General features: G+C 28.3%; 1 long non-coding RNA gene across 1 annotated transcript; it reads right to left on the bottom strand.

The window, feature by feature from the left end:
- Nucleotides 1–746: 746 nt before the first annotated feature.
- On the bottom strand, nucleotides 747–5079 carry LOC129974897 (uncharacterized). The gene is made up of 3 exons (XR_008784993.1): nucleotides 4968–5079; nucleotides 1645–1817; nucleotides 747–873 (listed from the first exon to the last, which is right to left on the bottom strand). It is a non-coding gene; the product is annotated as an uncharacterized LOC129974897 (long non-coding RNA).
- Between the last annotated feature and the right edge of the window lie 649 nt (nucleotides 5080–5728).

Below are 5728 nucleotides of genomic sequence, written 5' to 3'. Positions count from 1 at the left end.
GTACAATTTCTCTAAAGAGCATATAGTTGGCTATAAGTGCCTATTGTCCCAATAAAAGTGCATCAAATACCCTCCCGATTATCTGACGTGAAAATATATAGGACTTGGAATGCACAGATTTCATCTTCGTCGGTTCAAAATGGCATCTTCCTCCAATAGGGATTTTGATAGACACATTACAAAATAATTAAGTTAAAATTTAGCATTTCTAAAAAAGTTATTTTCAAATAAGGTCGGTGTTAAATAAGTTTAATTTCTTATTTTCCCATAAGGAAACCTACAGTCTTCTATCCATATATATTATAAACGCTTCATTTAACTGCATATACACATGAAGTGTATTAAACATTAACCGATTAACCTGAGAAAGCCTTAATATTTTCAGAAATACCTTAAGAAATTTCTGTTAAATACGAATATGCACCATTTCAGTTTTTATTCTTGGAAGTTAGTAGCCAATACCATTTAAGTGTTGAAGTTGCAAGCCGAAGTGATAAATTAACTCCTTTATAAATAAAATTTCTTTTAAAAAATTCGCTAGGGAAAATTTAGAAAATAGGTTTGATAAGTTTTTAAAGTCAGAGAAAATATATTGTTTTGTCAATTACTGCATTTTAAATTATTAAAAATTTTTAAATACTACTATTTTTTAAATAGAGCTACTTTACAGAAGGTATATTATTAAAAATACGTAAAATCTCAACTACTTACCCAAATTTTCATTCCCATTGTAATTAACTATTCTAAAATATTTGAATTTTTTGTCAGAACTTTATATTTTCTACATCTTTATGCCTCCGCATAGCTGTGCTGAATCTGTTTCCTCACAGAAAGGTTGGCACTTATAAGCCATCTTTTCAGTATATCCCATGCCTAGAAAATTAAAAAAAAAATAATCAAGATGAAATATAAATAAAATGCCTTGCAACGAAGATTTTCATCTCAGCCTATTTTCATTTCGGAACTCATTGAAATTTTATTTAAAAAAATACAAAAAATTAAACTTTGTAGAAAATTATCCATGTTAAAAATCAATAAAATAAAACGCAGTTTAAAATTATTTCAATATTTTAGTCTTTATTTCTCCCAATATTTGATATTTTTTTCAAATATCGATTTTTTAAAAATATTTAATTTGATTTAAAGATTTGCAAATTTATCGACAGCAAATTTTGCATGAATATATTTTTTCGTCATATGAATTATAAATATATTTGTTGCTCTAATGAAAAGAAAATGCAATTTTCATTACCATCTTAACTAATCTGACTTCGAGAATTGCAATAAAATTCTAGTTGAAACCCGAGTTCAAAAATCTACTGACCATAAAAACTTAAATAGTCTGCATTTTTTTGGAATTACTATTTCTGCTGAATTTGAGAGCTTTGATGCATAAATAGGTGAGCGAATAAATGATTGATAATTTCTTATAAACAGCATATTTAGTAATATGAAAGTAAAATGGTTTCATGAAAAGGATTATCCAAAAAGCGTTTTATCGATTGATTAAAAAGATGCTGAAATGGAAGTTTAATTAATAAGTAATCAAATATGCAATTTACAGAAGCATATGGACGCATAACTGTATTTGACCTCAAATTTCCTTATTTTTTGTAATATTAGAAAAAAAATTAAAGAGCTTACTCTAAAAACAGCGAAATGTTCATTCCACTGAAGACTTCTTTTGTGCTCCCAAAATGTTCTCAGTATTCTTTGGACCTTTTCAACCCAAGACAATAGTTGTCCAAAGGTTTTTTCATTTAGTGAAGGCATTAGAAAATCTTTTAATAATCTTGAAACCGGCATCTTACAGTTAGCTGTGAAAGCATAGAAACAATGTATAAATGTAACAATGTAAATGTAGAAGTTAAGTATCCATCAGTAGACATCATAAAAATAATAAAACGAAACTTAAAATTATGCGGGGCAGTACATATTAAACTCTAGTGATTAGGTAATTCCATTGCAGTAAAGTATTGCAGTATATTCCATTGCAGTACTGAATCAATGTTTGCTCACTGAAAGGTGTGCACTTATAGGCCGTCCTTTTAATACATCCCACGCCTGGAAAAATGAAAGAATTTCTTAAAAATAAAGATGAAGTATAAATAAAATCCCTTGCAACTAACATTTTTCTCTCGACTTATTTTCATTCTGGAATATATTAAAAAGTTTAAAAAAATGGAAATTCAATAGAAAATTATTAACATTAAAATACCGTGGTAAAAATCAAAAGAAGAAAACAGTTTAAAATTATTCGATTTTTTTTTTTTTTGCATTTTGATTTTTTTTCAAATATCGATTTTTAAGAATTTGATTGTTATTTGGTATTATGCTTTCAATAAAATAAAAACATTCGATATTACAACAGTTATTTTTGAAAATTAGTGTCCAATAATAGTACTGTTGTAGTTTGAGAATACATTAATTTATTGATTTTTAAATTATTAGACAGGAAAGAAAAAATAAATTTCAGAAATTAAATTTGCGACAGTATTTATCATTGAAAAAAAGTCCCTTTTCAGTAAATTATTGAAATAGTATTATATGTTTTCACTAGTCGATATATTATAAATATATTAAAGAAACCCGAAATGTTAACTACTTTCTTTGATTTTCATTACATTTTAACTTAATTAAAAATATTTAAATTTCCTTTCGTTTGTTTTTAATTATTTTCACACGAATATGCATGAGCATTGCTGCGCAAAAACGATGTTTGCTAACAGAAAAAATTGCACTCGTATACCGACCTTTCAACGCCTTTCATGCCTGGAAAATAGGACAGTTTTTTTTTTTTTTTTTTTTTTTAATTAAGGAAATAATTTCATCAGCTTTGAAAATATCTAGATACACCTTTAATCATGCACACATGGGAAAATTCAAAAGAATTTTGAGAAATAAAATTCAAAAAGTATTTATAATCTCGCGAAAAACTTTTTAATTTTTCCTTTCTGCAACTTGCAACTTCAATTCCTTACTCCAAATTCAGATGTGGAAGAATTTGCGGAATTTTGAAATTGAAATATTACCTCTCTGGAGAGAATCCTACTTGCCCATTTTGATAAGTTTGCATAATGTACTTTACATTGAACTATATCTTAAGAAAAAATAAACTTCTATCTCATCACCCCCCCCCCAAAAAAAAATTCAAAACTGAAACATTACTCTAAAAAAAAAAAAAAAAAAAAATGTCGAATTTTAAACTTTGATTTAGCAAGTTTTTAATGTTCCCATCTGAATATCGATATAACCATATACATACTTCCGGTAAATCATTCATATTATCGTCAATATATTTATTGCAATAAAATATTCACCGATTTACACGAGACGTTCCAATTCATAAATGAGGCAAGAGGCAGGTTTATAGATAATTGCTTATCTTAGTCAAAACTGGAAATAGTCTTAATTCATTTCAGAGTTTCCGTAGGCATTATGCCTTTCTTCGAAACTCTTACAAATGTCGTTTTTAAAATTATATATATTGCAATAGCACGAGACATAAATGTAAGTACTTGAATTAGTTTGACACCATTTGATTTTAGAAGTTAGTCAGAAAAATTCCTGTGAAAATTACAATTCAAACAAGTCTCATTGTCTTTAACAAGATTTTATAATTTTGTTTTATCGTCCAAACTTTGAATTCATTATTTACTTGATTGTGCATTGATGAAATATGCATAGAGAAAACATGCGACTTACTTTAAAACGAGAAATTTGTTAATATTGAGATATACTTTGGGTATACATTATCAGTCTATACTTCTGCTCCTGCACACAACTTTTTCCAGAGTGATTTACAATTAAATTCTGTAATTTTTAAGACAAATTTCCTTAAAATCGCAAGTGCTTGGAATTGTAATTCGTTCGTTTAATTCTAATAATTCGTTTACCAGTAGACTGGAAAATTCTGTCTGTACAGGCACAAAAAAAAAAAAAAAAAAAAATCAAGTTAGCATCTTAATGATTTGCTTTTTTTAATTAACTAATTTGGATAAAAATTTTGCTTCAGACAGGATCTGTCTTACCGTTTCAATATCAATACGACTTAGGGTCACGAAGATTGAGGGGTTAAACTTGATATAGAAATTTTCAATGAACGATCATTGCACTTTGCAATTGCGACTGTCAGTGAACCTATAAATAGTTTCCAATATTGGCATAATTCTTGCTTATTTTTCCAAGACAATGTACATAGTGCTCTAGCACATCATTGATTAAAAAGCAGTCTCCCCCTCCGTTTGTTCTGAAAACACATTAAATAGCTTAATATACCAACACAAGATATCCTTGCAAGATATATGCACTCTGTATGCAAGTATCATACAACTTTAAGGCCAAATTTTATGAAATTATACTCCACGAAAAAAGCCAAATTCCAGAAACTATGATAAAAAACATTTTATAAGAGAATAGAACATACTGAAATGTAATAATTTCTACTCGAAACTAGGAGCAATTCTAAAATTATCGTCCAAAAACTGAAACTACGAAGTGCAACTCTCAATTAGAATGTATATTTTATTTTGAACAATTATGTGGAATAGCCATCCATACAAAAATGGAGAGTATGACACATATTTAATAGTGTATACCTGCCTCTTAAATTAATTTCTACTTCCACATTTTTTATTATTAACGGATCGAATACACTCGCATTTTAAAATACGTAGCTTAAAAGATAAAACCTTTATATCAGTTAAAGTAGAATAACTTGGAGCACTGAAACATCTAGTGTACCTATTTCGTTCACGTATTAATTAAATCAACAGTGAACTTTCAAAATAAAAGGATGCACCTAATAAGGATCTCAAGTTCATAGTCAAAGGGGTAGCTTCCACAGAGATTAGCACCTTAAACCTTCATTAATAAACGAAATACACATAATATAAACGTATCTGAGACACATCAGAACTACAAAATAAATTCAAACTTTTTCTGTGATAAAAGTAAAGCTTTCTTACCAAACACCAATAGAAATTTCGATACTGATAAAGAAATTAATTTCCTTCAAAACGATAAAGACAAGAATGTTATTGCAATTAAATTTGAATAGCCTCTTAATACCGATTCAGTCAATTGCAAACCTATCTGAGTTAAGTATACGGAATAAGATATTTATACTTAGTGAATGGTGTACTTACCATCACTAATCTCATCTATTCAATTCAGTTCTTCGAAAGGAAATGTACCTTAATATTGAACGATTATATTTCGTTTGGGTCAATTCAGAATACTTTAGTTCAAGGCGCATTATTTCAGTAATTTGTGCAAAATCATATTTGGATATTAAAGGAAGGAGGGGGAAGGTAACCTTTGACTTCGTGGTAAAGCACCAGCAAGCGAATCCATTATACGAAAATTGTAACCTGTATTTGGACTGATGTGTTCTTACTTAGTCGAAGTCAAAATGTCATCTCACTGGTGTGGTGTTAAATAAAAGAGAGCAAAGACTGTAACATCTAAGGAATTTTTTTCATTAATTAACCATAATTAAATCTTGACAGATCTTTTACAAAATAATCGTTTCAGAAATGTGTTACAGGCAGGCAATAAAACTAAATAAAATATGAATATTTAAGGAGGTAAAAAGATTAGTGATTTCGTGGCAAAATACACAATCCAAAAATTCGATTTCCAGTGAAGATTCGAAATTTTAGAGTGCCATTTTCACCGAAAACAACATTTTCTTTTTATCCAAATTATGAATCTATGTCAGATTTTG

This window comes from Argiope bruennichi, chromosome 7, assembly GCF_947563725.1.
Source record: "Argiope bruennichi chromosome 7, qqArgBrue1.1, whole genome shotgun sequence".
Taxonomy (NCBI): Eukaryota; Metazoa; Arthropoda; class Arachnida; order Araneae; family Araneidae; genus Argiope; species Argiope bruennichi.
This window is presented reverse-complemented; position numbering and strand designations above follow the sequence as displayed.